The 27,632-nt window shown below is 43.8% G+C and overlaps 1 protein-coding gene and 16 non-coding genes across 20 annotated transcripts in view; 1 reads left to right on the top strand and 16 right to left on the bottom strand.

Moving 5' to 3' along the window:
- adcyap1r1b (adenylate cyclase activating polypeptide 1b (pituitary) receptor type I) overlaps nt 1-27,632 on the top strand; it is a 119,115-nt gene that overhangs the window by 14,332 nt on the left and 77,151 nt on the right. The window lies entirely within an intron of this gene.
- trnap-ugg (transfer RNA proline (anticodon UGG)) lies at nt 322-393 on the bottom strand. The gene has a single exon. It is a non-coding gene; the product is annotated as a tRNA-Pro (tRNA).
- trnap-ugg (transfer RNA proline (anticodon UGG)) lies at nt 3,126-3,197 on the bottom strand. Its single transcript has one exon. It is a non-coding gene; the product is annotated as a tRNA-Pro (tRNA).
- trnap-ugg (transfer RNA proline (anticodon UGG)) lies at nt 3,428-3,499 on the bottom strand. Its single transcript has one exon. It is a non-coding gene; the product is annotated as a tRNA-Pro (tRNA).
- Nucleotides 4,957-5,028, bottom strand: trnap-cgg (transfer RNA proline (anticodon CGG)). The gene has a single exon. It is a non-coding gene; the product is annotated as a tRNA-Pro (tRNA).
- On the bottom strand, nt 5,270-5,341 carry trnap-ugg (transfer RNA proline (anticodon UGG)). The gene has a single exon. It is a non-coding gene; the product is annotated as a tRNA-Pro (tRNA).
- Nucleotides 5,584-5,655, bottom strand: trnap-agg (transfer RNA proline (anticodon AGG)). The gene has a single exon. It is a non-coding gene; the product is annotated as a tRNA-Pro (tRNA).
- On the bottom strand, nt 8,928-8,999 carry trnap-ugg (transfer RNA proline (anticodon UGG)). The gene has a single exon. It is a non-coding gene; the product is annotated as a tRNA-Pro (tRNA).
- Nucleotides 10,759-10,830, bottom strand: trnap-ugg (transfer RNA proline (anticodon UGG)). The gene has a single exon. It is a non-coding gene; the product is annotated as a tRNA-Pro (tRNA).
- Nucleotides 18,563-18,634, bottom strand: trnap-ugg (transfer RNA proline (anticodon UGG)). The gene has a single exon. It is a non-coding gene; the product is annotated as a tRNA-Pro (tRNA).
- Nucleotides 18,877-18,948, bottom strand: trnap-agg (transfer RNA proline (anticodon AGG)). The gene has a single exon. It is a non-coding gene; the product is annotated as a tRNA-Pro (tRNA).
- Nucleotides 21,907-21,978, bottom strand: trnap-agg (transfer RNA proline (anticodon AGG)). Its single transcript has one exon. It is a non-coding gene; the product is annotated as a tRNA-Pro (tRNA).
- On the bottom strand, nt 22,220-22,291 carry trnap-ugg (transfer RNA proline (anticodon UGG)). The gene has a single exon. It is a non-coding gene; the product is annotated as a tRNA-Pro (tRNA).
- Nucleotides 22,534-22,605, bottom strand: trnap-agg (transfer RNA proline (anticodon AGG)). The gene has a single exon. It is a non-coding gene; the product is annotated as a tRNA-Pro (tRNA).
- trnap-agg (transfer RNA proline (anticodon AGG)) lies at nt 24,658-24,729 on the bottom strand. Its single transcript has one exon. It is a non-coding gene; the product is annotated as a tRNA-Pro (tRNA).
- Nucleotides 24,971-25,042, bottom strand: trnap-ugg (transfer RNA proline (anticodon UGG)). Its single transcript has one exon. It is a non-coding gene; the product is annotated as a tRNA-Pro (tRNA).
- trnap-agg (transfer RNA proline (anticodon AGG)) lies at nt 25,285-25,356 on the bottom strand. Its single transcript has one exon. It is a non-coding gene; the product is annotated as a tRNA-Pro (tRNA).

Here is a 27,632-nt window from a genome sequence, read left to right as displayed (position 1 = left end):
TGCTAAGGGGCTCGTCCGAGAGTCAGACCCAGGACCTTCCGCAACCTACACGAGAATCATACCACTAGACCAACGAGCCACTGTAAGGTAAATATATGGGCCCCTTACCAATCTGACATAAGGGCAACCATGTGACAATTGCCGAACTGTCCAAAACATCGTTCAAGAAAGTGCTTGTCCGAGATGTGGTTCTGGTACCTCGTGCACACGAAGCCACAATTACACCACCCGACTCACGAGCAACTAACAGGATAAATTCGCCCCTTTTCGGCAGTCATATTTGTTATTCTACAATGTACTCAAACTTAAGCCTTTACTATAGGGCTCGTCCGGGAGTCGGACCCAGGACCTCTCGCACCCAAAGCGAGAATCATACCACTAGACCAACAAGCCACTGTAAGGTAGATATATGGGCCCCTTAACAATCTGACATAGGGGCAACCAAGTGACAATTGCCGAACTGTCCAAAACATCGTTCACGAAAGGGCTTGTCCGAGATGTGGTTCGGGGACCTCGTGCACACGAAGCCACAATCACAGCACTCGACTCATGAGCAACTCACGGGATCAATTAGCCCCTTCTCGGCAGTCATATTTGTTATTCTACAACGTACTCAAAACTAAGCCTTTACTAAGGGGCTCGTCCGGGAGTTGGACCCTGGACCTATCAAACCCTAAGCGAGAATCATACCACTAGACCAACGAGCCAATGAAAAACGGAATTTCCCCATTATCTACAATCATATGTGCAACAATGTGACACTATTAAAAACAATCCAAAACTATCACTTCAGCGCTCAGCTCAAAGTCGGATCCAGGACCTCGCTCACACATACCAATAACGATACCACTGGAACAATGAGACACTGACGCAAGTAATCTCCCCAAGATCTGCAGTCATATGTGCAACAACGTGACAGGATACAACATATGCAAAACTATGCCTTTACTATAGGGCTCGTCAGGAAGTCGGACCCGGGACCTCTTACACCCAAAGTGAGAATCATACCACGAGAAGCACAAGCCACTGAAAGAAGCAATTTCCCCATTATCTGCAGTCATATGTGTAGCAAGTGACACTATAAAAACAATCCAAAACTAAACGATTCCTTTGGCATTCAGCTCAGAGTTGGATCAAGGACCTCGCTCACACAAAACGATAACGATACGACTGGAACAATGACGCAAGTAATCTCCCCAAGATCTGCAGTCATGTGCAACAACGTGACAGGATACAACATATGCAAAACTATGCCTTTACTATAGGGCTCATCAGGAAGTCGACCCCAGGACCTCTTACACCCAAAGTGAGAATCATACCACGAGAAGCACAAGCCACTGAAAGAAGCAATTTCCCCATTATCTGCATTCATATGTGTAGCAAGTGACACTATAAAAACAATCCAAAACTAAACGATTCCTTCGTTACTCAGCTCAGGGCTGGTTCCAGGACTTCGTTCACAGAAACCGATAAAGATACCACTGGAACAATGAGCCACTGACGCATGTAACTCACCCAAGATCTGCAGTCATATGTGCAACAACGTGACAGTATACAAAATATGCAGAACTACACCTCTACTATTGGGCTCGTCCGGGAGTCAGACTTGGAACCTCTCGCACCCAAAGCGAGAATCATACCACTAGACCAACGAGCCACTGTAAGGTGTATATACGTATGGGCCCCTTACCAATCTGACATAAGGCAGCCAAGTGACAATTGCCGAACTGTCCAAAACATCGTTCATGAAAGGGCTTGTCCTAGATGTGGTTCAGGTACCTCATGCACACGAAGCCACAAGTACACCACTCGACTCATGAGCAACTAACGGGATCAGTTCGCCCCTTTTCGGCAGTCATATTTGTTATTCTACAATGTACTCAAAACTAAGCCTTTACAAAGGGGCTCATCCGGGAGTCGGACCCGTGACCTCTCGCACCCTGAGCGAGAATCATACCACTAGACCAACGAGCCAATGAAAAATGAAACTTCCCCATTATCTACAATCATATGTGCAACAATGTGACACTATAAAAACAATCCAAAACTATCACTTCAGCACTCAGCTCAGAGTTGGATCAAGGACCTCGCTCACACAAACCGATAACGACACCACTGGAAAAATGAGACACTGACGCAAGTAATCTCCCCAAGATCTGCAGTCATATGTGCAACAACGTGACAGGATACAACATATGCAAAACTATGCCTTTACTATAGGGCTCGTCAGGAAGTCGGACCCGGGACCTCTTACACCCAAAGTGAGAATCATACCACGAGACACACGAGCCACTAAAAGAAGCAATTTCCCCATCATCTGCAGTCATATGTGTAGCAAGTGACACTATAAAAACAATCCAAAACTAAACGATTCCTTCGGCATTCAGCTCAGAGTTGGTTCCAGGACTTCGTTCACACAAACCGATAAAGATACCACTGGAACAATGAGCCACTGACGCATGTAACTCCCCCAAGATCTGCAGTCATATGTCTAACAACGTGACAGTATACAACATATGCAAAACTACACCAGAAACCGAGAGTCATACCACTAGACCAACGAGCCACTGTACGGTGTATATACGTATGGGCCCCTTACCAATCTGACATAAGGCAGCCAAGTGACAATTGCCGAACTGTCCAAAACATCTTTCACGAAAGGGGTTGTCCGTGATGTGTTTCGGGTACCTCATGCACACGAAGCCACAATTACACCACTGGAATCATAAACAACTAACTGGATCACTTAGCCCCTTTTCAGCAGTCATATTTGTTATTCTACAATGTACTCAAACTTAAGCCTTTACTGTAGGGCTCGTCCGGGAGTTGGACCCGGGACCTCTCGCACCCAAAGCGAGAATCATACCACTACACCAACGATCCACTGTAAGGAAGATATATGGGCCCCTTACCAATCTGACATAAGGGCAACCATGTGACAATTGCCGAACTGTCCAAAACATCGTTCAAGAAAGGGCTTGTCCGAGATGTGGTTCTGGTACCTCGTGCACACGAAGCCACAATTACACCACCCGACTCAAGAGCAACTAACGGGATAAATTCGCCCATTTTTGGCAGTCATATTTGTTGTACTACAATGTACTCAAACTTAAGCCTTTACTAAGGGGCTCGTCCGGGAGTCGGACCCGGGACCTCTCGCACCCAAAGCGAGAATCATACCACTAGACCAACGAGCCACTGTAAGGTGTACATATGGTCCCCTTACCAATCTGACATAAGGGCAACCAAGTGACAATTGCCGAACTGTCCAAAACATCGTTCACGAAAGGGGTTGTCCGAGAACCTCATGCACACGAAGCCACAATCACACCACTGGAATCATAAACAACTAACTGGATCACTTAGCCCCTTTTCAGCAGTCATATTTGTTATTCTACAGCGTACTCAAACTTAAGCCTTTACTGTAGGGCTCGTCCGGGAGTTGGACCCGGCACCTCTCGCACCCAAAGCGAGAATCATACCACTAGACCAACGAGCCACTGTAAGGAAGATATATGGGCCCCTTACCAATCTGACATAAGGGCAACCAAGTGACAATTGCCGAACTGTCAAAAACATCGTTCACGAAAGGGCTTGTCCGAGATGTGGTTCTGGTACCTCGTGCACACGAAGTCTCAACTACACCATTCGACTCATGAGCAACTAACGGGATCAGTTCGCCCCTTTTCGGCAGTCATATTTGTTATTCTGCAATGTACTCAAAACTAAGCGGTTACTAAGGGGCTCGTCCGGGAGTCGGACCCGGGACCTCTCGCACCCTAAGCGACAATCATACCACTAGACCAACGAAAAATGAGACTTCCCCATTATCTACAATCATATGTGCAACAATGTGACACTATAAAAACAATCCACAACTATCACTTCAGCGCTCAGCTCAGAGTTGGATCAAGGACCTCGCTCACACAAACCGATAACGACACCACTGGAACAATGAGACACTGACGCAAGTAATCTCCCCAAGATCTGCAGTCATATGTGCAACAACGTGACAGGGTACAACATATGCAAAACTATGCCTTTACTATAGGGCTCGTCAGGAAGTCGGACCCGGGACCTCTTACACCCAAAGTGAGAATCATACCACGAGACACACGAGCCACTAAAAGAAGCAATTTCCCCATCATCTGCAGTCATATGTGTAGCAAGTGACACTATAAAAACAATCCAAAACTAAACGATTCCTTCGGTACTCAGCTCAGAGTTGGTTCCAGGACTTCGTTCACACAAACCGATAAAAATACCACTGGAACAATGAGCCACTGACGAATATAACTCCCCCAAGATCTGCAGTCATATGTGCAACAACGTGACAGTATACAACATATGCAAAACTACACCCGAAAGCGAGAATCATACCACTAGACCAACGAGCCACTGTACGGTGTATATACGTATGGGCCCCTTACCAATCTGACATAAGGCAGCCAAGTGACAATTGCCGAACTGTCCAAAACATCTTTCACGAAAGGGGTTGTCCGAGATGTGGTTCGGGTACCTCATTCACACGAAGCCACAATTACACCACTCGAATCATCAACAACTAACTGGATCACTTAGCTCCTTTTCGGCAGTCATATTTGTTATTCTACAATGTAGTCAAACTTAAGCCATTACTATAGGGCTCGTCCGGGAGTCGGACCCGGGACCTCTCGCACCCTAAGCGAGAATCATAACACTAGACCAATGAGCCACTGTAAGGTAAATATATGGGCCCCTTACCAATCTGACATAAGGGCAACCATGTGACAATTGCCGAGCTGTCCAAAGCATCGTTCAAGAAAGGGCTTGTCCAAGAAGTGTTTCGGGTACCTCATGCACACGAAGCCACAATTACACCACTGGAATCATAAACAACTAACTGGATCACTTAGCCCCTTTTCAGCAGTCATATTTGTTATTCTACAATGTACTCAAACTTAAGCCTTTACTATAGGGCTCGTCCGGGAGTCGGACCCGGGACCTCTCGCACCCGAAGCGAGAATCATACCACTAGACCAACGAGCCACTGTAAGTCAAATATATGGGCCCCTTACCAATCTGACATAAGGGCAACCATGTGACAATTGCCGAACTGTCCAAAATATCTTTCACGAAAGGGCTTGTCCGAGATGTGGTTCTGGTACCTCGTGCACACGAAGCCACAATTACACTATCCGCTCACGAGCAACTAACTGGATAAATTCACCCCTTTTCGGCAGTCATATTTGTTATACTACAATGTACTCAAACTTAAGCCTTTACTAAGGGGCTCGTCCGGGAGTCGGACCCGGGACCTCTCGCACCCAAAGCGAGAATCATACCACTAGACCAACGAGCCACTGTAAGGTGTACATATGGGCCCCTTACCAATCTGACATAAGGGCAACCAAGTGACGATTGGCGAACTGTCCAAAACATCGTTCACGAAAGGGGTTGTCCGAGATGTGGTTCGGGTACCTCATGCACACGAAGCCACAATTACACCGCTCGACTCATGAGCAACTAATGGGATCAGTTCGCCCCTTTTCAGCAGTCATATTTGTTATTCTACAATGTACTCAAAACTAAGCCTTTACTAAGGGGCTCGTCCGGGAGTCGGACCCGGGACCTCTCGCACCCTAAGCGAGAATCATACCACTAGACCAACGAGCCAATGAAAAATGAAACTTCCCCATTATCTACAATCATATGTGCAACAATGTGACACTATAAAAACAATCCACAACTATCACTTCAGCGCTCAGCTCAGAGTTGGATCAAGGACCTCGCTCACACAAACCGATAACGACACCACTGTAACAATGAGACACTGACGTAAGTAATCTCCCTAAGATCTGCAGTCATATGTGCAACAACGTGACAGGATACAACATATGCAAAACTATGCCTTTACTATAGGGCTCGTCAGGAAGTCGGACCCGGGACCTCTTACACCCAAAGTGAGAATCATACCACGAGACACACGAGCCACTAAAAGAAGCAATTTCCCCATCATCTGCAGTCATATGTGTAGCAAGTGACACTATAAAAACAATCCAAAACTAAACGATTCCTTCGGCATTCAGCTCAGAGTTGGTTCCAGGACTTCGTTCACACAAACCGATAAAGATACCACTGGAACAATGAGCCACTGACGCATGTAACTCCCCCAAGATCTGCAGTCATATGTCTAACAACGTGACAGTATACAACATATGCAAAACTACACCAGAAACCGAGAGTCATACCACTAGACCAACGAGCCACTGTACGGTGTATATACGTATGGGCCCCTTACCAATCTGACATAAGGCAGCCAAGTGACAATTGCCGAACTGTCCAAAACATCTTTCACGAAAGGGGTTGTCCGAGATGTGGTTCAGGTACCTCATGCACACGAGGCCACAATTACACCACTGGAATCATAAACAACTAACTGGATCACTTAGCCCCTTTTCAGCAGTCATATTTGTTATTCTACAATGTACTCAAACTTAAGCCTTTACTATAGGGCTCGTCCTGGAGTCGGACCCGGGACCTCTCGCACCCTAAGCGAGAATCATACCACTAGACCAACGAGCCACTGTAAGGTAAATATATGGGCCCCTTACCAATCTGACATAAGGGCAACCATGTGACAATTGCCGAACTGTCCAAAATTTCTTTCACGAAAGGGCTTGTCCGAGATGTGGTTCTGGTACCTCGTGCACACGAAGCCACAATTACACCACCCGACTCACGAGCATCTAACGGGATAAATTCACCCCTTTTCGGCAGTCATATTTGTTATACTACAATGTACTCAAACTTAAGCCTTTACTAAGGGGCTCGTCCGGGAGTCGGACCCGGGACCTCTCGCACCCAAAGTGAGAATCATACCACGAGACACACGAGCCACTAAAAGAAGCAATTTCCCCATCATCTGCAGTCATATGTGTAGCAAGTGACACTATAAAAACAATCCAAAACTAAACGATTCCTTCGGCACTCAGCTCAGAGTTGGTTCCAGGACTTCGTTCACACAAACCGATAAAGATACCAATGGAACAATGAGCCACTGACGCATGTCACTCCCCCAAGATCTGCAGTCATATGTCTAACAACGTGACAGTATACAACATATGCAAAACTACACCAGAAAGCGAGAATCATACCACTAGACCAACGAGCCACTGTACGGTGTATATACGTATGGGCCCCTTACCAATCTGACATAAGGCAGCCAAGTGACAATTGCCGAACTGTCCAAAACATCTTTCACGAAAGGGGTTGTCCGAGATGTGTTTCGGGTACCTCATGCACACGAAGCCACAATTACACCACTGGAATCATAAACAACTAACTGGATCACTTAGCCCCTTTTCAGCAGTCATATTTGTTATTCTACAATGTACTCAAACTTAATCCTTTACTGTAGGGCTCGTCCGGGAGTTGGACCCGGGACCTCTCGCAACCAAAGCAAGAATCATACCACTAGACCAACGAGCCACTGTAAGCAAGATATATGGGCCCCTTACCAATCTGACATAAGGGCAACCAAGTGACAATTGCCGAACTTTCCAAAACATCGTTCACGAAAGGGCTTGTCCGAGATGTGGTTCTGGTACCTCGTGCACACGAAGTCTCAACTACACCACTCGACTCATGAGCAACTAACGGGATCAGTTCGCCCCTTTTCGGCAGTCATATTTGTTATTCTGCAATGTACTCAAAACTAAGCGGTTACTAAGGGGCTCGTCCGGGAGTCGGACCAGGGACCTCTCGCACCCTAAGCGAGAATCATACCACTAGACCAACGAAAAATGACACTTCCCCATTATCTACAATCATATGTGCAACAATGTGACACTATAAAAACAATCCACAACTATCACTTCAGCGCTCAGCTCAGAGTTGGATCAAGGACCTCGCTCACACAAACCGATAACGACACCACTGTAACAATGAGACACTGACGTAAGTAATCTCCCCAAGATCTGCAGTCATATGTGCAACAACGTGACAGGATAAAACATATGCAAAACTATGCCTTTACTATAGGACTCGTCAGGAAGTCGGACCCGGGACCTCTTACACCCAAAGTGAGAATCATACCACGAGACACACGAGCCACTAAAAGAAGCAATTTCCCCATCATCTGCAGTCATATGTGTAGCAAGTGACACTATAAAAACAATCCAAAACTAAACGATTCCTTCGGTACTCAGCTCAGAGTTGGTTCCAGGACTTCGTTCACACAAACCGATAAAGATACCACTGGAACAATGAGCCACTGACGCATGTAACTCCCCCAAGATCTGCAGTCATATGTGCAACAACGTGACAGTATACAACATATGCAAAACTACACCCGAAAGCGAGAATCATACCACTAGACCAACGAGCCACTGTACGGTGTATATACGTATGGGCCCCTTACCAATCTGACATAAGGCAGCCAAGTGACAATTGCCGAACTGTCCAAAACATCTTTCACGAAAGGGGTTGTCCGAGATGTGGTTCAGGTACCTCATGCACACGAAGCCACAATTACACCACTGGAATCATAAACAACTAACTGGATCACTTAGCCCCTTTTCAGCAGTCATATTTGTTATTCTACAATGTACTCAAACTTTAGCCTTTACTGTAGGGCTCGTCCGGGAGTTGGACCCGGGACCTCTCGCACCCAAAGCGAGAATCATACCACTACACCAACGATCCACTGTAAGGAAGATATATGGGCCCCTTACCAATCTGACATAAGGGCAACCATGTGACAATTGCCGAACTGTCCAAAACATCGTTCAAGAAAGGGCTTGTCCGAGATGTGGTTCTGGTACCTCGTGCACACGAAGCAACAATTACACCACCCGACTCAAGAGCAACTAACGGGATAAATTCGCCCCTTTTTGGCAGTCATATTTGTTATACTACAATGTACTCAAACTTTAGCCTTTACTAAGGGGCTCGTCCGGGAGTCGGACCCGGGACCTCGCGCACCCAAAGCGAGAATCATACCACTAGACCAACGAGCCACTGTAAGGTGTACATATGGTCCCCTTACCAATCTGACATAAGGGCAACCAAGTGACAATTGCCGAACTGTCCAAAACATCGTTCACGAAAGGGGTTGTCCGAGAACCTCATGCACACGAAGCCACAATCACACCACTGGAATCATAAACAACTAACTGGATCACTTAGCCCCTTTTCAGCAGTCATATTTGTTATTCTACAGCGTACTCAAACTTAAGCCTTTACTGTAGGGCTCGTCCGGGAGTTGGACCTGGCACCTCTCGCACCCAAAGCGAGAATCATACCACTAGACCAACGAGCCACTGTAAGGAAGTTATATGGGCCCCTTACCAATCTGACATAAGGGCAGCCAAGTGACAATTGCCGAACTGTCAAAAACATCGTTCACGAAAGGGCTTGTCCGAGATGTGGTTCTGGTACCTCGTGCACACGAAGTCTCAACTACACCATTCGACTCATGAGCAACTAACGGGATCAGTTCGCCCCTTTTCGGCAGTCATATTTGTTATTCTGCAATGTACTCAAAACTAAGCGGTTACTAAGGGGCTCGTCCGGGAGTCGGACCCGGGACCTCTCGCACCCTAAGCGACAATCATACCACTAGACCAACGAAAAATGAGACTTTCCCATTATCTACAATCATATGTGCAACAATGTGACACTATAAAAACAATCCACAACTATCACTTCAGCGCTCAGCTCAGAGTTGGATCAAGGACCTCGCTCACACAAACCGATAACGACACCACTGGAACAATGAGACACTGACGCAAGTAATCTCCCCAAGATCTGCAGTCATATGTGCAACAACGTGACAGGGTACAACATATGCAAAACTATGCCTTTACTATAGGGCTCGTCAGGAAGTCGGACCCGGGACCTCTTACACCCAAAGTGAGAATCATACCACGAGACACACGAGCCACTAAAAGAAGCAATTTCCCCATCATCTGCAGTCATATGTGTAGCAAGTGACACTATAAAAACAATCCAAAACTAAACGATTCCTTCGGTACTCAGCTCAGAGTTGGTTCCAGGACTTCGTTCACACAAACCGATAAAGATACCACTGGAACAATGAGCCACTGACGAATATAACTCCCCCAAGATCTGCAGTCATATGTGCAACAACGTGACAGTATACAACATATGCAAAACTACACCCGAAAGCGAGAATCATACCACTAGACCAACGAGCCACTGTACGGTGTATATACGTATGGGCCCCTTACCAATCTGACATAAGGCAGCCAAGTGACAATTGCCGAACTGTCCAAAACATCTTTCACGAAAGGGGTTGTCCGAGATGTGGTTCGGGTACCTCATTCACACGAAGCCACAATTACACCACTCGAATCATCAACAACTAACTGGATCACTTAGCTCCTTTTCGGCAGTCATATTTGTCATTCTACAATGTAGTCAAACTTAAGCCATTACTATAGGGCTCGTCCGGGAGTCGGACCCGGGACCTCTCGCACCCTAAGCGAGAATCATAACACTAGACCAATGAGCCACTGTAAGGTAAATATATGGGCCCCTTACCAATCTGACATAAGGGCAACCATGTGACAATTGCCGAGCTGTCCAAAGCATCGTTCAAGAAAGGGCTTGTCCGAGAAGTGTTTCGGGTACCTCATGCACACGAAGCCACAATTACACCACTGGAATCATAAACAACTAACTGGATCACTTAGCCCCTTTTCAGCAGTCATATTTGTTATTCTACAATGTACTCAAACTTAAGCCTTTACTAAGGGGCTCGTCTGGGAGTCGGACCCGGGACCTCTCGCACCCAAAGCGAGAATCATACCACTAGACCAACGAGCCACTGTAAGGTGTACATATGGGCCCCTTACCAATCTGACATAAGGGTGTTGGGAATAATTCATACCTTCAAATATTACGCAATAATTACCTGACTCCGTTTTAGTGTTATATAAGTTTTACCTTATCACCAAACACTCTTCCAACAATTACGCGTATTCGTTCTGAAAAGAAAGGCGTCAGGAAGCCGGCATTTTCACACACGAGTGGATTTATTCCTAACACGGAAATCTAATACAGCACTCGGGGCACAGGTCCCTCTCAGTACAGTCTCGTACTCCCCTGTTTCTATCAGGAGAAGCACACACCCTGTGTTGCCCAAGAATGATTCAAATTACACAATATGCAAATACATGTTCCTAGCGACTATTGATTGGCTATGTGATACCTGCAGTTATTCTTAGCTTGCTCTGATTGGTTTAAATTCCCCTGCAGGATGGCGGGGTCTTCTCTCTTTATCTCCGGGGGTCCCTCTCAGTGGGGGTCAGCCGAGTTGTTTTCCCGCCTTTTTGAGAAAAAAAGGAGCGGCCGCCTTTTGAGACAAAAGGGAGCATCTGCCCCCCCTTACTGTGATTGACTGTGGGCTTATTCTACAAGTCTTGTAATTGTGCCTTCACACACATCTGTTATTTCCTGGAACTTGTATAAATACCTCTGCCATTACATTTGACTGTTGATTAAAGTTATGCATGGTAAAACACTGTTTTCTCTTGTTATGAAATTATTTTACCTTCATTCCCTCTCATGACCTCAGACCACTGAGGTCATCATCACATTTTTCACATTGATTAATGAGTGCATGAATATTTGATCGTAAATCACCACAACAAAAGGATATATTGATTGAAAAGATCCATATTGTCTTCTTCAGACACCCATGTCCCGAAGGGGCACATCCACGTTGTCATCCTCCTTTTCCAAGTCCTTCTCAGTCACATGTGTTTTTTCCCCTTTGAGCGGTTGAGTGGTTCAAGGAACACCATTTGTTTGAAGCAACATCTGTTCTGTAAACTTTATCCCCAGGGGAGGTCATGAGTGGCCAGCTCATCACCCCCCTTCCACTTTGGTATGTGACTTGTGACCTTTTTCCCCAGGCAAAAGTGTAGAGCAGGGCAACTTACTCATGTAAATCGATATAAAACATCAAACTTCATGGGTTACAATTTAATAAAACCCCTAGCTTAAATAAATGTAATTCCCTTTTCCTTCCTAATATTTCCCTAACATTTCCCCCCTGTTTACACAGTCAAGCTGTGTAACAAAAAGATAAATCTGAGAAATAAATATACACACAAAAACAACAGAAGATATAACAACAACAGTAGAAACACATTCAAAATTCATTGGTGAACCAAATCCTCGCCCAAATTTTATGCAAATCAAATCATGTATCAGTGACTTTAATGTTGTCAGCAAAACCCACAAATGTGTACGACCTATCATCTAAACCTGACTAAAAAATATCTAACTTTGACTGTCTTAATCCATTCTACATTTTTATTGGAAACCCCTTGGAACTACTTTGTATCTAAATTCAGATGATGTTAGCAAATTAATATAAATTTAATATATCACTGTACTTCATCTTAAAACTAAAAAATCCCACAAATATATCACTCTTTGAACTGGAATAAAACTAAAAACAAACAAACTCTGAGGCGGCACGAGGTAGGGATGTCACGAGGATGACGACGATGGACCCTCATCGCAAAAGGGCCTGTAGTCACAACCACTCCTTGTATGGTTGTCGATTCATGCAGTTCTTGTCCATCCACGAACGACATGGTCAGTCCATCCGGGCTGCAGAAGATGTTGGCTTCCGCATAGATGAGTCAACTGTATCCCCCCAGTTCAGTGGGGCCTCCCACAGACAGACTGCTGCTGCAGTCCTCCAACGGCCTAGATCTCAACTTGGGAGGACCCCTGTGTCCACCAGCACGCGAACGTCCACCTTCATGGAGAAACGGTTGACTGTGTTACCTCTAGACCAAGTCTCTGGACATCTCCACTGGCGTGACTGCCAGCTTTCCATCACAGCAGCACAGGTTGGCGGCTGTTGTTGTGGTCCTCGCTTTACTGCTGCCATGGTTCCAGTCACATTCTCCTCCAAAGCATGGAAGACAGCATTTGGGACGGAGCTTTTCAAGTCCCTCTGGTGGCTGTTGCAATGTCTGTGGGGCAAGGGAGCAGCATAGAGACGTCGCGTGTCCATACTGACCAGTCTGAATCTCGCTTGGTCCTCTGGGGAAGGGCGAATGTCTTGTTTGCATCCAAGGAATGAACTCTCTTCCCACCTCGTGTCATACTCAGTCGCTACTCTTCCTATAATAGCCTATGCTAGCCGCAAATATTCAAAAATTAAAATTTAAAATCACATTTGCATGTTTTGCTGAGAACATTTTTACTGCTTGAAAAATGTAGCAATTAACACAAACAACATTATTTCATCATAATTGAAAAATTCTTCCCAAAAAAAAAAAATCAAAATATTATGGTTTTGGAATTTAACCCCAAAAATTCCCATCAAAATGTTTTCTTGCACAGATTAAAATCAAACCAAAAAAAAAGATGTATGTAGTAAAGTTATCATTAACTATATATCTAACTCCCCCTGTTTAGCCATGTAAATTGACAAAACAAAACACAGGGCTGAAAAAAAAATATCTACATTTGCTAACACACAAATAATCTTTACCATTGTTATCTTAAATCAACCCACACATTTCCTAGTGCATCTATATTGATAATCAAATCCACAGTAACACTCTTCTATTTGTCCCACTTTGCATATCAAACTAAAAATTTAATTAAAATCAATGTAGCAGCATGAGCTGAACAATTTAGTTCTACACATTCCCCATCAAAAGCGATAGCAGTTAACTAGTTAATCCTATATTCATTTAAAACTATGCCAAAAATTCAAACCCCTCAAGCTGAGACTTCTTTAGTGTTGGGTCTCTATTCGCCAACACAGTCATCTGGAAGATAAAATGGATGTGTTAGTAATCAATCAATAAAACAAACAATTTCATATTCATTTCAAGAATCTCACAAATAGATAACAATGTCATTCAAAATTATGTATTACCATAAACATAAATGGACTGTATCGATCAGTCAGTGCTCCATGTACTGTATAAGTAACGTAGTTTTAATTTCTAAAATGTACTGCAATAAACAAGTGACAGATCAATTCTACATCTGCAAATCGACTTTAACAAAATCATAAACTAAAACAAAACCAAAAATGAACAAAATTCAATTCCGTAAATGTGCAAAAAGTATGGAAGTAAGTAGTTTATCTAATCCCCCCCAAAATGAATCAAAATATAAATAAAAAGTACAAAGGAAAAAGTAAATAAAATTTTGAATTATACTCAGAAAATTGTAATCATATGCTATTAATTTAGAAATTGTGACAAACGTTATAAAAGAAAAACAACCTATTCCTCTAAATGTCATAAAATTATATAGAATTTTCATAAAATTATATAACATTTGATTAAACCTTTATAACACCCCATAGTAACAGCGCCATACAAGAACAGTTCAGTAAATCTGTACTATCAAGGAGTATTACAAATATGAAACTTAATCTCAGACTCTTCATATTACAATTTTCGTAGTATAATTGTACTTGGCCCAATGCCAATAATTGCTTATGATCAATTTTGTCAGCTCCCATTTTAATCAGTAAATTAAATTTGCAGTGGCATTAATATATCGCGCAATGTTCCACTCAAGATTACAAAATTGAAATTTGTCTTTGTTTTGGAATTTCTTTAGAGCAGACAAAATGTCTTTTCACCTTCTTTGGGTCACTGTCTAAGATTCATCAACATGTAATCCAAAAATTACGATTCCACGACGCAATTATAATCTATTCAATTGATTGTTTTTAGTCAAATACAGTATCTCAATAGGTATCTTTTGGGTAAATTTAGTAATCAATTTACATTTCTATTTCAAATTTGAATTTTCCATAACACAGTGTGTTGTCCACATAAGTCAAAATCAGACTTTTTTACCCAGGCAAAGTTTTTCATTTGAATGGGAGAGTATTTAGGGACAACAATACTCTTTTAAGGAATCATATCTTTTCTTATTCAAAACCCCTTCAAGTCTAAATTGTTTCATGTTACTCTTACCTCTTACAGACATACCAGTTGTCATAAAGTTTTACAATTATCCAGCTTCCTTCCAGATGAACTGTGGTCATAAACTTTTATTACTGTTTACCTTCCTTTCAACACAATTTTGCTCCCCCATACTGTTTGTAGATAACACCTTGTTTTCCTTCCACACATTGTAAGGGACAGCTCCTGTGATCAAATGAACTGAGCAGGTTACATTTGACACTTCCACTGTCTCACAAAGTGTGGATGAAATAAGCATTTTAACATTTGGTGTGCTTGCTACAGTACTTTATTTTAGTAAGAATCTAATTCTTTAGGATCAATTTACTTCACAAAATGTTTTAACTTTCTTCTTTTATTCCACTATGGCTTCTCTGCTATTCTTTAACACTTAAAACACTACCTCTTATAGCATTCAATTCAATTTGTTAATTCTGATCATGATTTCAACTAGCGCTGTTAATATAAATATACCTTTCCAATTGACATCATATAATTTATAATGGAGGATAATTCAACAGTCCAGAGGAGAACAAAGAATGTTTTTTCGTGCACTAAAAAACATCCATTTGTATTTCACTCCAGGTTGGTAGAATTATCTGCTTCCATGTGAATTTTAGAACGGTTTTTTTTAATCCCAACTTTTGATTTGTGATCATTATTTATACACTCCTTGTAACAACTTATTTCCCTAGTTTAAACTATTCCTGCCATTCTTAAAAAGCGGCAAGGTTTAGAATTGCTCTAACGTCTGCTAAAACTGATTTTTCATCAGCTATTAATATTTATTCATTTTGTGACATATACCAAACCGCTGCTCCTTCCTCAACAGGAGTTTGCTTAACCAACATTTGGACCTATCTTTCTCTATAAGACTTGTATTGATATCTATTATCGTTCCCAAAAATTAATGGGAAGTCTTTCTGACAGTTCTTATAGTATTTTGCCATGTACTTCAAAATCTAATTTAGTCAATCTATACATTATGTCATTATGTGTGATTCCTTTTCTCTTTAAATCTGCCGATAATGACATTTCTCTATTTCTGAATCACCTTCTTCATTGTAAATTTTATAACGTAATACTCTTTTAAATCTAGCCGAATAATTTTCTCCATCTTACTTTGAATGTTAAGAACTAGTTCAAAGATTAATACGTCAGATTACTCTACTTACTTGGAGTAAATATTATTATTTGTTTCTTATTAGCTCGATACATCTAAAAGTTGGTCATTTTTTCACCTGAATTCAGAATTTACTTTAGAATAATATTATGAACAATATCTATTCTTGAATGAAGAACTTTTCTAACAATCTAATTTTCTTTTATCAAATATACTAGCTCTTTGCTTAAAATAAATCTGTTAAGTTTGTTTTCAAATAGCTATTTATCAACAGTTGATCTTTTCCTTTTTCAAAACATTAACTATTTTCTTTCTTTTAGCCATTCTCTTATTTTCTTTTAAGAGCGTTCTATAATTTTCAATTTAGCTCAATAGTCTATTTTTTTTTTTTTTTTTTTTTTTATCTCTAATGAGATTCCATTTCAAAATTCATATCCTAAATAGTACAAGGGAAAGGCTGGAATATTCCCAGCTGCAATTACAACCTTCCCTTATAATTTGGGCAAAAACCCAGCGGATGCCGTCGAGGACCCCATGTTGCAAATAGGGGCCACCGAAGGGCCGCACTCCTCATGTTGAAAAACTTCTAGGTTTTTCCGATTTTGCACAATAAACGATCAGCTATTCACAAACAATTCCCTCGCTTATCGACGTTCGTCTCACACGCCCAAAAATTTCCAAGCCCTACATTCTCAGCTCCTCTATGCTCTGTGCGAAGGGCCAAACGTGTGATTTCCTCTTCTGGCTTGATTTTCAGCGTTGCCAGAGTAGACTTTTCTTGCTCTCTTCATGCTTGCTTCCTCTTTTTCCTTCTTCATCTTCCGCTTATCAATGCCACTCAAAACCTGTAATTCCAACCTTGCGTAATGATCCGTAATTTCACTCCAAACCTTGCTTCTTTCCACTCTTTCTTCCGACCTGATAACTCTCTCATTCGACTTTCCCGTCATTTGTTTAATCCACTCGTGTGCGTCCCGACAACCAACTGAACAGAGCGTATCGCCTTTCTCAGTCACACTCACAACAAACACTCTGTTTTACGCACAAATTCGTTTATTTTAGGGTGGTGGACAAAATCAAACACCTGCGATAATTTATTTGACACGACGAAGATCGAAACGGCCGTAAGTAAATCCCAGATTTTAAACCTTACGGTGGAGTGAGTAAATCCCAGATTTTATACCTCACTACCTATTAACGAGTAAATCCCAGATTTTATACCTCGTTATTAGTACGTAACTCCCAGAGATTTTATAACGCACTAGTCCACACAATTACGTTGAATACGCAAATCCCAGATTTTAAATCGTATTTAACGGAGTAAGTAAATCCCAGATTTTACACCTTACTCTTTTATACTTCAACACTCCTCTCCTCAATAAAACAATAAAATGCAGATTTTAAAAGGATTCTGCTTACCTCTATTTCGTGGTGATCACCGAGAGGAGAAAGTGAGAAGTCTGGCTACCTCGCGCCTCAGGTCGTCACCTGGTGTGGACATCGGGTCCCAGACCCTTTTTCCTTACTTTTGGTCGTCGGTTTTCCTTTTTATTCCCTTTCTTTCATCACGTCGGGGTCACCATGGAATTGTTGGGAATAATTCATACCTTCAAATATTACGCAATAATTACCTGACTCCGTTTTAGTGTTATATAAGTTTTACCTTATCACCAAACACTCTTCCAACAATTACGCGTATTCGTTCTGAAAAGAAAGGCGTCAGGAAGCCGGCATTTTCACACACGAGTGGATTTATTCCTAACACGGAAATCTAATACAGCACTCGGGGCACAGGTCCCTCTCAGTACAGTCTCGTACTCCCCTGTTTCTATCAGGAGAAGCACACACCCTGTGTTGCCCAAGAATGATTCAAATTACACAATATGCAAATACATGTTCCTAGCGACTATTGATTGGCTATGTGATACCTGCAGTTATTCTTAGCTTGCTCTGATTGGTTTAAATTCCCCTGCAGGATGGCGGGGTCTTCTCTCTTTATCTCCGGGGGTCCCTCTCAGTGGGGGTCAGCCGAGTTGTTTTCCCGCCTTTTTGAGAAAAAAAGGAGCGGCCGCCTTTTGAGACAAAAGGGAGCATCTGCCCCCCCTTACTGTGATTGACTGTGGGCTTATTCTACAAGTCTTGTAATTGTGCCTTCACACACATCTGTTATTTCCTGGAACTTGTATAAATACCTCTGCCATTACATTTGACTGTTGATTAAAGTTATGCATGGTAAAACACTGTTTTCTCTTGTTATGAAATTATTTTACCTTCAAGGGCAACCAAGTGACAATTGCCGAACTGTCCAAAACATCGTTCACGAAAGGGGTTGTCCGAGATGTGGTTCGGGTACCTCATGCACACGAAGCCACAATTACACCACTCGACTCACGAGCAACTAACTGGATAAATTCACCCCTTTTCAGCAGTCATATTTGTTATACTACAATGTACTCAAACTTAAGCCTTTACTAAGGGGCTCGTCCGGGAGTCGGACCCGGGACCTCTCGCACCCAAAGCGAGAATCATACCACTAGACCAACGAGCCACTGTAAGGTGTACATATGGGCCCCTTACCAATCTGACATAAGGGCAACCAAGTGACAATTGCCGAACTGTCCAAAACATCGTTCACGAAAGGGGTTGTCCGAGATGTGGTTCGGGTACCTCATGCACACGAAGCCACAATTACACCACTCGACTCATGAGCAACTAATGGGATCAGTTCGCCCCTTTTCGGCAGTCATATTTGTTATTCTACAATGTACTCAAAACTAAGCCTTTACTAAGGGGCTCGTCCGGGAGTCGGACCCGGGACCTCTCGCACCCTAAGCGAGAATCATACCACTAGACCAACGAGCCAATGAAAAATGAAACTTCCCCATTATCTACAATCATATGTGCAACAATGTGACACTATAAAAACAATCCACAACTATCACTTCAGCGCTCAGCTCAGAGTTGGATCAAGGACCTCGCTCACACAAACCGATAACGACACCACTGTAACAATGAGACACTGACGTAAGTAATCTCCCCAAGATCTGCAGTCATATGTGCAACAACGTGACAGGATACAACATATGCAAAACTATGCCTTTACTATAGGGCTCGTCAGGAAGTCGGACCCGGGACCTTTTACACCCAAAGTGAGAATCATACCACGAGACACACGAGCCACTAAAAGAAGCAATTTCCCCATCATCTGCAGTCATATGTGTAGCAAGTGACACTATAAAAACAATCCAAAACTAAACGATTCCTTCGGCATTCAGCTCAGAGTTGGTTCCAGGACTTCGTTCACACAAACCGATAAAGATACCACTGGAACAATGAGCCACTGACGCATGTAACTCCCCCAAGATCTGCAGTCATATGTCTAACAACGTGACAGTATACAACATATGCAAAACTACACCAGAAACCGAGAGTCATACCACTAGACCAACGAGCCACTGTACGGTGTATATACGTATGGGCCCCTTACCAATCTGACATAAGGCAGCCAAGTGACAATTGCCGAACTGTCCAAAACATCTTTCACGAAAGGGGTTGGCCGAGATGTGGTTCAGGTACCTCATGCACACGAGGCCACAATTACACCACTGGAATCATAAACAACTAACTGGATCACTTAGCCCCTTTTCAGCAATCATATTTGTTATTCTACAATGTACTCAAACTTAAGCCTTTACTATAGGGCTCGTCCTGGAGTCGGACCCGGGACCTCTCGCACCCTAAGCGAGAATCATACCACTAGACCAACGAGCCACTGTAAGGTAAATATATGGGCCCCTTACCAATCTGACATAAGGGCAACCATGTGACAATTGCCGAACTGTCCAAAATTTCTTTCACGAAAGGGCTTGTCCGAGATGTGGTTCTGGTACCTCGTGCACACGAAGCCACAATTACACCACCCGACTCACGAGCAACTAACGGGATAAATTCACCCCTTTTCGGCAGTCATATTTGTTATACTACAATGTACTCAAACTTAAGCCTTTACTAAGGGGCTCGTCCGGGAGTCGGACCCGGGACCTCTCGCACCCAAAGTGAGAATCATACCACGAGACACACGAGCCACTAAAAGAAGCAATTTCCCCATCATCTGCAGTCATATGTGTAGCAAGTGACACTATAAAAACAATCCAAAACTAAACGATTCCTTCGGCACTCAGCTCAGAGTTGGTTCCAGGACTTCGTTCACACAAACCGATAAAGATACCAATGGAACAATGAGCCACTGACGCATGTAACTCCCCCAAGATCTGCAGTCATATGTCTAACAACGTGACAGTATACAACATATGCAAAACTACACCAGAAAGCGAGAATCATACCACTAGACCAACGAGCCACTGTACGGTGTATATACGTATGGGCCCCTTACCAATCTGACATAAGGCAGCCAAGTGACAATTGCCGAACTGTCCAAAACATCTTTCACGAAAGGGGTTGTCCGAGATGTGTTTCGGGTACCTCATGCACACGAAGCCACAATTACACCACTGGAATCATAAACAACTAACTGGATCACTTAGCCCCTTTTCAGCAGTCATATTTGTTATTCTACAATGTACTCAAACTTAATCCTTTACTGTAGGGCTCGTCCGGGAGTTGGACCCGGGACCTCTCGCAACCAAAGCAAGAATCATACCACTAGACCAACGAGCCACTGTAAGCAAGATATATGGGCCCCTTACCAATCTGACATAAGGGCAACCAAGTGACAATTGCCGAACTTTCCAAAACATCGTTCACGAAAGGGCTTGTCCGAGATGTGGTTCTGGTACCTCGTGCACACGAAGTCTCAACTACACCACTCGACTCATGAGCAACTAACGGGATCAGTTCGCCCCTTTTCGGCAGTCATATTTGTTATTCTGCAATGTACTCAAAACTAAGCGGTTACTAAGGGGCTCGTCCGGGAGTCGGACCAGGGACCTCTCGCACCCTAAGCGAGAATCATACCACTAGACCAACGAAAAATGACACTTCCCCATTATCTACAATCATATGTGCAACAATGTGACACTATAAAAACAATCCACAACTTTCACTTCAGCGCTCAGCTCAGAGTTGGATCAAGGACCTCGCTCACACAAACCGATAACGACACCACTGTAACAATGAGACACTGACGTAAGTAATCTCCCCAAGATCTGCAGTCATATGTGCAACAACGTGACAGGATAAAACATATGCAAAACTATGCCTTTACTATAGGACTCGTCAGGAAGTCGGACCCGGGACCTCTTACACCCAAAGTGAGAATCATACCACGAGACACACGAGCCACTAAAAGAAGCAATTTCCCCATCATCTGCAGTCATATGTGTAGCAAGTGACACTATAAAAACAATCCAAAACTAAACGATTCCTTCGGTACTCAGCTCAGAGTTGGTTCCAGGACTTCGTTCACACAAACCGATAAAGATACCACTGGAACAATGAGCCACTGACGCATGTAACTCCCCCAAGATCTGCAGTCATATGTGCAACAACGTGACAGTATACAACATATGCAAAACTACACCCGAAAGCGAGAATCATACCACTAGACCAACGAGCCACTGTACGGTGTATATACGTATGGGCCCCTTACCAATCTGACATAAGGCAGCCAAGTGACAATTGCCGAACTGTCCAAAACATCTTTCACGAAAGGGGTTGTCCGAGATGTGGTTCAGGTACCTCATGCACACGAAGCCACAATTACACCACTCGAATCATAAACAACTAACTGGATCATTTAGCCCCTTTTCAGCAGTCATATTTTTTATTCTACAATGTACTCAAACTTAAGCCTTTACTAAGGGGCTCGTCCGGGAATCGGACCCGGGACCTCTCGCACCCTAAGCGAGAATCATACCACTAGACCAACGAGCCACTGTAAGTTAAATTTATGGGCCCCTTACCAATCTGACATAAGGGCAACCATGTGACAATTGCCGAACTGTCCAAAATATCTTTCACGAAAGGGCTTGTCCGAGATGTGGTTCTGGTACCTCGTGCACACGAAGCCACAATTACACCATCGACTCACGAGCAACTAACGGGATAAATTCACCCCTTTTCGGCAGTCATATTTGTTATACTACAATGTACTCAAACTTAAGGCTTTACTAAGGGGCTCGTCCGGGAGTCGGACCCGGGACCTCTCGCACCCAAAGCGAGAATCATACCACTAGACCAACGAGCCACTGTAAGGTGTACATATGGGCCCCTTACCAATCTGACATAAGGGCAACCAAGTGACAATTGCCGAACTGTCCAAAACATCGTTCACGAAAGGGGTTGTCCGAGATGTGGTTCGGGTACCTCATGCACACGAAGCCACAATTACACCACTCGACTCATGAGCAACTAATGGGATCAGTTCGTCCCTTTTCGGCAGTCATATTTGTTATTCTACAATGTACTCAAAACAAAACATTTACTAAGGGGCTCGTCCGGGAGTCGGACCCGGGACCTCTCACACCCTAAGCGAGAATCATACCACTAGACCAACGAGCCAATGAAAAATGTAACTTCCCCATTATCTACAATCAGATGTGCAACAATGCGACACTATAAAAACAATCCAAAACTATCACTTCAGCGCTCAGCTCAGAGTTGGATCAAGGACCTCGCTCACACAAACCGATAACGACACCACTGGAACAATGAGACACTGACGCAAGTAATCTCCCCAAGATCTGCAGTCATATGTGCAACAACGTGACAGGATACAACATATGCAAAACTATGCCTTTACTATAGGGCTCGTCAGGAAGTCGGACCCGGGACCTCTTACACCCAAAGTGAGAATCATACCACGAGACACACGAGCCACTAAAAGAAGCAATTTCCCCATCATCTGCAGTCATATGTGTAGCAAGTGACACTATAAAAACAATCCAAAACTAAACGATTCCTTCGGCACTCAGCTCAGAGTTGGTTCCAGGACTTCGTTCACACAAACCGATAAAGATACCACTGGAACAATGAGCCACTGACGCATGTAACTCCCCCAAGATCTGCAGTCATATGTCTAACAACGTGACAGTATACAACATATGCAAAACTACACCAAAAAGCGAGAATCATACCACTAGACCAACGAGCCACTGTACGGTGTATATACGTATGGGCCCCTTACCAATCTGACATAAGGCAGCCAAGTGACAATTGCCGAACTGTCCAAAACATCTTTCACGAAAGGGGTTGTCCGAGATGTGTTTCGGGTACCTCATGCACACGAAGCCACAATTACACCACTGGAATCATAAACAACTAACTGGATCACTTAGCCCCTTTTCAGCAGTCATATTTGTTATTCTACAATGTACTCAAACTTAATCCTTTACTGTAGGGCTCGTCCGGGAGTTGGACCCGGGACCTCTCGCAACCAAAGCAAGAATCATACCACTAGACCAACGAGCCACTGTAAGGAAGATATATGGGCCCCTTACCAATCTGACATAAGGGCAACCAAGTGACAATTGCCGAACTTTCCAGAACATCGTTCACGAAAGGGCTTGTCCGAGATGTGGTTCTGGTACCTCGTGCACACGAAGTCTCAACTACACCACTCGACTCATGAGCAACTAACGGGATCAGTTCGCCCCTTTTCGGCAGTCATATTTGTTATTCTGCAATGTACTCAAAACTAAGCGGTTACTAAGGGGCTCGTCCGGGAGTCGGACCAGGGACCTCTCGCACCCTAAGCGAGAATCATACCACTAGACCAACGAAAAATGACACTTCCCCATTATCTACAATCATATGTGCAACAATGTGACACTATAAAAACAATCCACAACTATCACTTCAGCGCTCAGCTCAGAGTTGGATCAAGGACCTCGCTCACACAAACCGATAACGACACCACTGTAACAATGAGACACTGACGTAAGTAATCTCCCCAAGATCTGCAGTCATATGTGCAACAACGTGACAGGATAAAACATATGCAAAACTATGCCTTTACTATAGGACTCGTCAGGAAGTCGGACCCGGGACCTCTTACACCCAAAGTGAGAATCATACCACGAGACACAGGAGCCACTAAAAGAAGCAATTTCCCCATCATCTGCAGTCATATGTGTAGCAAGTGACACTATAAAAACAATCCAAAACTAAACGATTCCTTCGGTACTCAGCTCAGAGTTGGTTCCAGGACTTCGTTCACACAAACCGATAAAGATACCACTGGAACAATGAGCCACTGACGCATGTAACTCCCCCAAGATCTGCAGTCATATGTGCAACAACGTGACAGTATACAACATATGCAAAACTACACCCGAAAGCGAGAATCATACCACTAGACCAACGAGCCACTGTACGGTGTATATACGTATGGGCCCCTTACCAATCTGACATAAGGCAGCCAAGTGACAATTGCCGAACTGTCCAAAACATCTTTCACGAAAGGGGTTGTCCGAGATGTGGTTCAGGTACCTCATGCACACGAAGCCACAATTACACCACTCGAATCATAAACAACTAACTGGATCACTTAGCCCCTTTTCAGCAGTCATATTTTTTATTCTACAATGTACTCAAACTTAAGCCTTTACTAAGGGGCTCGTCCGGGAATCGGACCCGGGACCTCTCGCACCCTAAGCGAGAATCATACCACTAGACCAACGAGTCACTGTAAGTTAAATTTATGGGCCCCTTACCAATCTGACATAAGGGCAACCATGTGACAATTGCCGAACTGTCCAAAATATCTTTCACGAAAGGGCTTGTCCGAGATGTGGTTCTGGTACCTCGTGCACACGAAGCCACAATTACACCATCGACTCACGAGCAACTAACGGGATAAATTCACCCCTTTTCGGCAGTCATATTTGTTATACTACAATGTACTCAAACTTAAGGCTTTACTAAGGGGCTCGTCCGGGAGTCGGACCCGGGACCTCTCGCACCCAAAGCGAGAATCATACCACTAGACCAACGAGCCACTGTAAGGTGTACATATGGGCCCCTTACCAATCTGACATAAGGGCAACCAAGTGACAATTGCCGAACTGTCCAAAACATCGTTCACGAAAGGGGTTGTCCGAGATGTGGTTCGGGTACCTCATGCACACGAAGCCACAATTACACCACTCGACTCATGAGCAACTAATGGGATCAGTTCGTCCCTTTTCGGCAGTCATATTTGTTATTCTACAATGTACTCAAAACAAAACATTTACTAAGGGGCTCGTCCGGGAGTCGGACCCGGGACCTCTCACACCCTAAGCGAGAATCATACCACTAGACCAACGAGCCAATGAAAAATGTAACTTCCCCATTATCTACAATCAGATGTGCAACAATGCGACACTATAAAAACAATCCAAAACTATCACTTCAGCGCTCAGCTCAGAGTTGGATCAAGGACCTCGCTCACACAAACCGATAACGACACCACTGGAACAATGAGACACTGACGCAAGTAATCTCCCCAAGATCTGCAGTCATATGTGCAACAACGTGACAGGATACAACATATGCAAAACTATGCCTTTACTATAGGGCTCGTCAGGAAGTCGGACCCGGGACCTCTTACACCCAAAGTGAGAATCATACCACGAGACACACGAGCCACTAAAAGAAGCAATTTCCCCATCATCTGCAGTCATATGTGTAGCAAGTGACACTATAAAAACAATCCAAAACTAAACGATTCCTTCGGCACTCAGCTCAGAGTTGGTTCCAGGACTTCGTTCACACAAACCGATAAAGATACCACTGGAACAATGAGCCACTGACGCATGTAACTCCCCCAAGATCTGCAGTCATATGTCTAACAACGTGACAGTATACAACATATGCAAAACTACACCAAAAAGCGAGAATCATACCACTAGACCAACGAGCCACTGTACGGTGTATATACGTATGGGCCCCTTACCAATCTGACATAAGGCAGCCAAGTGACAATTGCCGAACTGTCCAAAACATCTTTCACGAAAGGGGTTGTCCGAGATGTGTTTCGGGTACCTCATGCACACGAAGCCACAATTACACCACTGGAATCATAAACAACTAACTGGATCACTTAGCCCCTTTTCAGCAGTCATATTTGTTATTCTACAATGTACTCAAACTTAATCCTTTACTGTAGGGCTCGTCCGGGAGTTGGACCCGGGACCTCTCGCAACCAAAGCAAGAATCATACCACTAGACCAACGAGCCACTGTAAGGAAGATATATGGGCCCCTTACCAATCTGACATAAGGGCAACCAAGTGACAATTGCCGAACTTTCCAAAACATCGTTCACGAAAGGGCTTGTCCGAGATGTGGTTCTGGTACCTCGTGCACACGAAGTCTCAACTACACCACTCGACTCATGAGCAACTAACGGGATCAGTTCGCCCCTTTTCGGCAGTCATATTTGTTATTCTGCAATGTACTCAAAACTAAGCGGTTACTAAGGGGCTCGTCCGGGAGTCGGACCAGGGACCTCTCGCACCCTAAGCGAGAATCATACCACTAGACCAACGAAAAATGACACTTCCCCATTATCTACAATCATATGTGCAACAATGTGACACTATAAAAACAATCCACAACTATCACTTCAGCGCTCAGCTCAGAGTTGGATCAAGGACCTCGCTCACACAAACCGATAACGACACCACTGTAACAATGAGACACTGACGTAAGTAATCTCCCCAAGATCTGCAGTCATATGTGCAACAACGTGACAGGATAAAACATATGCAAAACTATGCCTTTACTATAGGACTCGTCAGGAAGTCGGACCCGGGACCTCTTACACCCAAAGTGAGAATCATACCACGAGACACAGGAGCCACTAAAAGAAGCAATTTCCCCATCATCTGCAGTCATATGTGTAGCAAGTGACACTATAAAAACAATCCAAAACTAAACGATTCCTTCGGTACTCAGCTCAGAGTTGGTTCCAGGACTTCGTTCACACAAACCGATAAAGATACCACTGGAACAATGAGCCACTGACGCATGTAACTCCCCCAAGATCTGCAGTCATATGTCTAACAACGTGACAGTATACAACATATGCAAAACTACACCAGAAACCGAGAATCATACCACTAGACCAACGAGCCACTGTACGGTGTATATACGTATGGGCCCCTTACCAATCTGACATAAGGCAGCCAAGTGACAATTGCCGAACTGTCCAAAACATCTTTCACGAAAGGGGTTGTCCGAGATGTGGTTCAGGTACCTCATGCACACGAGGCCACAATTACACCACTGGAATCATAAACAACTAACTGGATCACTTAGCCCCTTTTCAGCAATCATATTTGTTATTCTACAATGTACTCAAACTTAAGCCTTTACTATAGGGCTCGTCCTGGAGTCGGACCCGGGACCTCTCGCACCCTAAGCGAGAATCATACCACTAGACCAACGAGCCACTGTAAGGTAAATATATGGGCCCCTTACCAATCTGACATAAGGGCAACCATGTGACAATTGCCGAACTGTCCAAAATTTCTTTCACGAAAGGGCTTGTCCGAGATGTGGTTCTGGTACCTCGTGCACACGAAGCCACAATTACACCACCCG

This window comes from Corythoichthys intestinalis, chromosome 7 (assembly GCF_030265065.1).
Source record: "Corythoichthys intestinalis isolate RoL2023-P3 chromosome 7, ASM3026506v1, whole genome shotgun sequence".
NCBI classification, from domain to species: domain Eukaryota; kingdom Metazoa; phylum Chordata; class Actinopteri; order Syngnathiformes; family Syngnathidae; genus Corythoichthys; species Corythoichthys intestinalis.
This window is presented reverse-complemented; position numbering and strand designations above follow the sequence as displayed.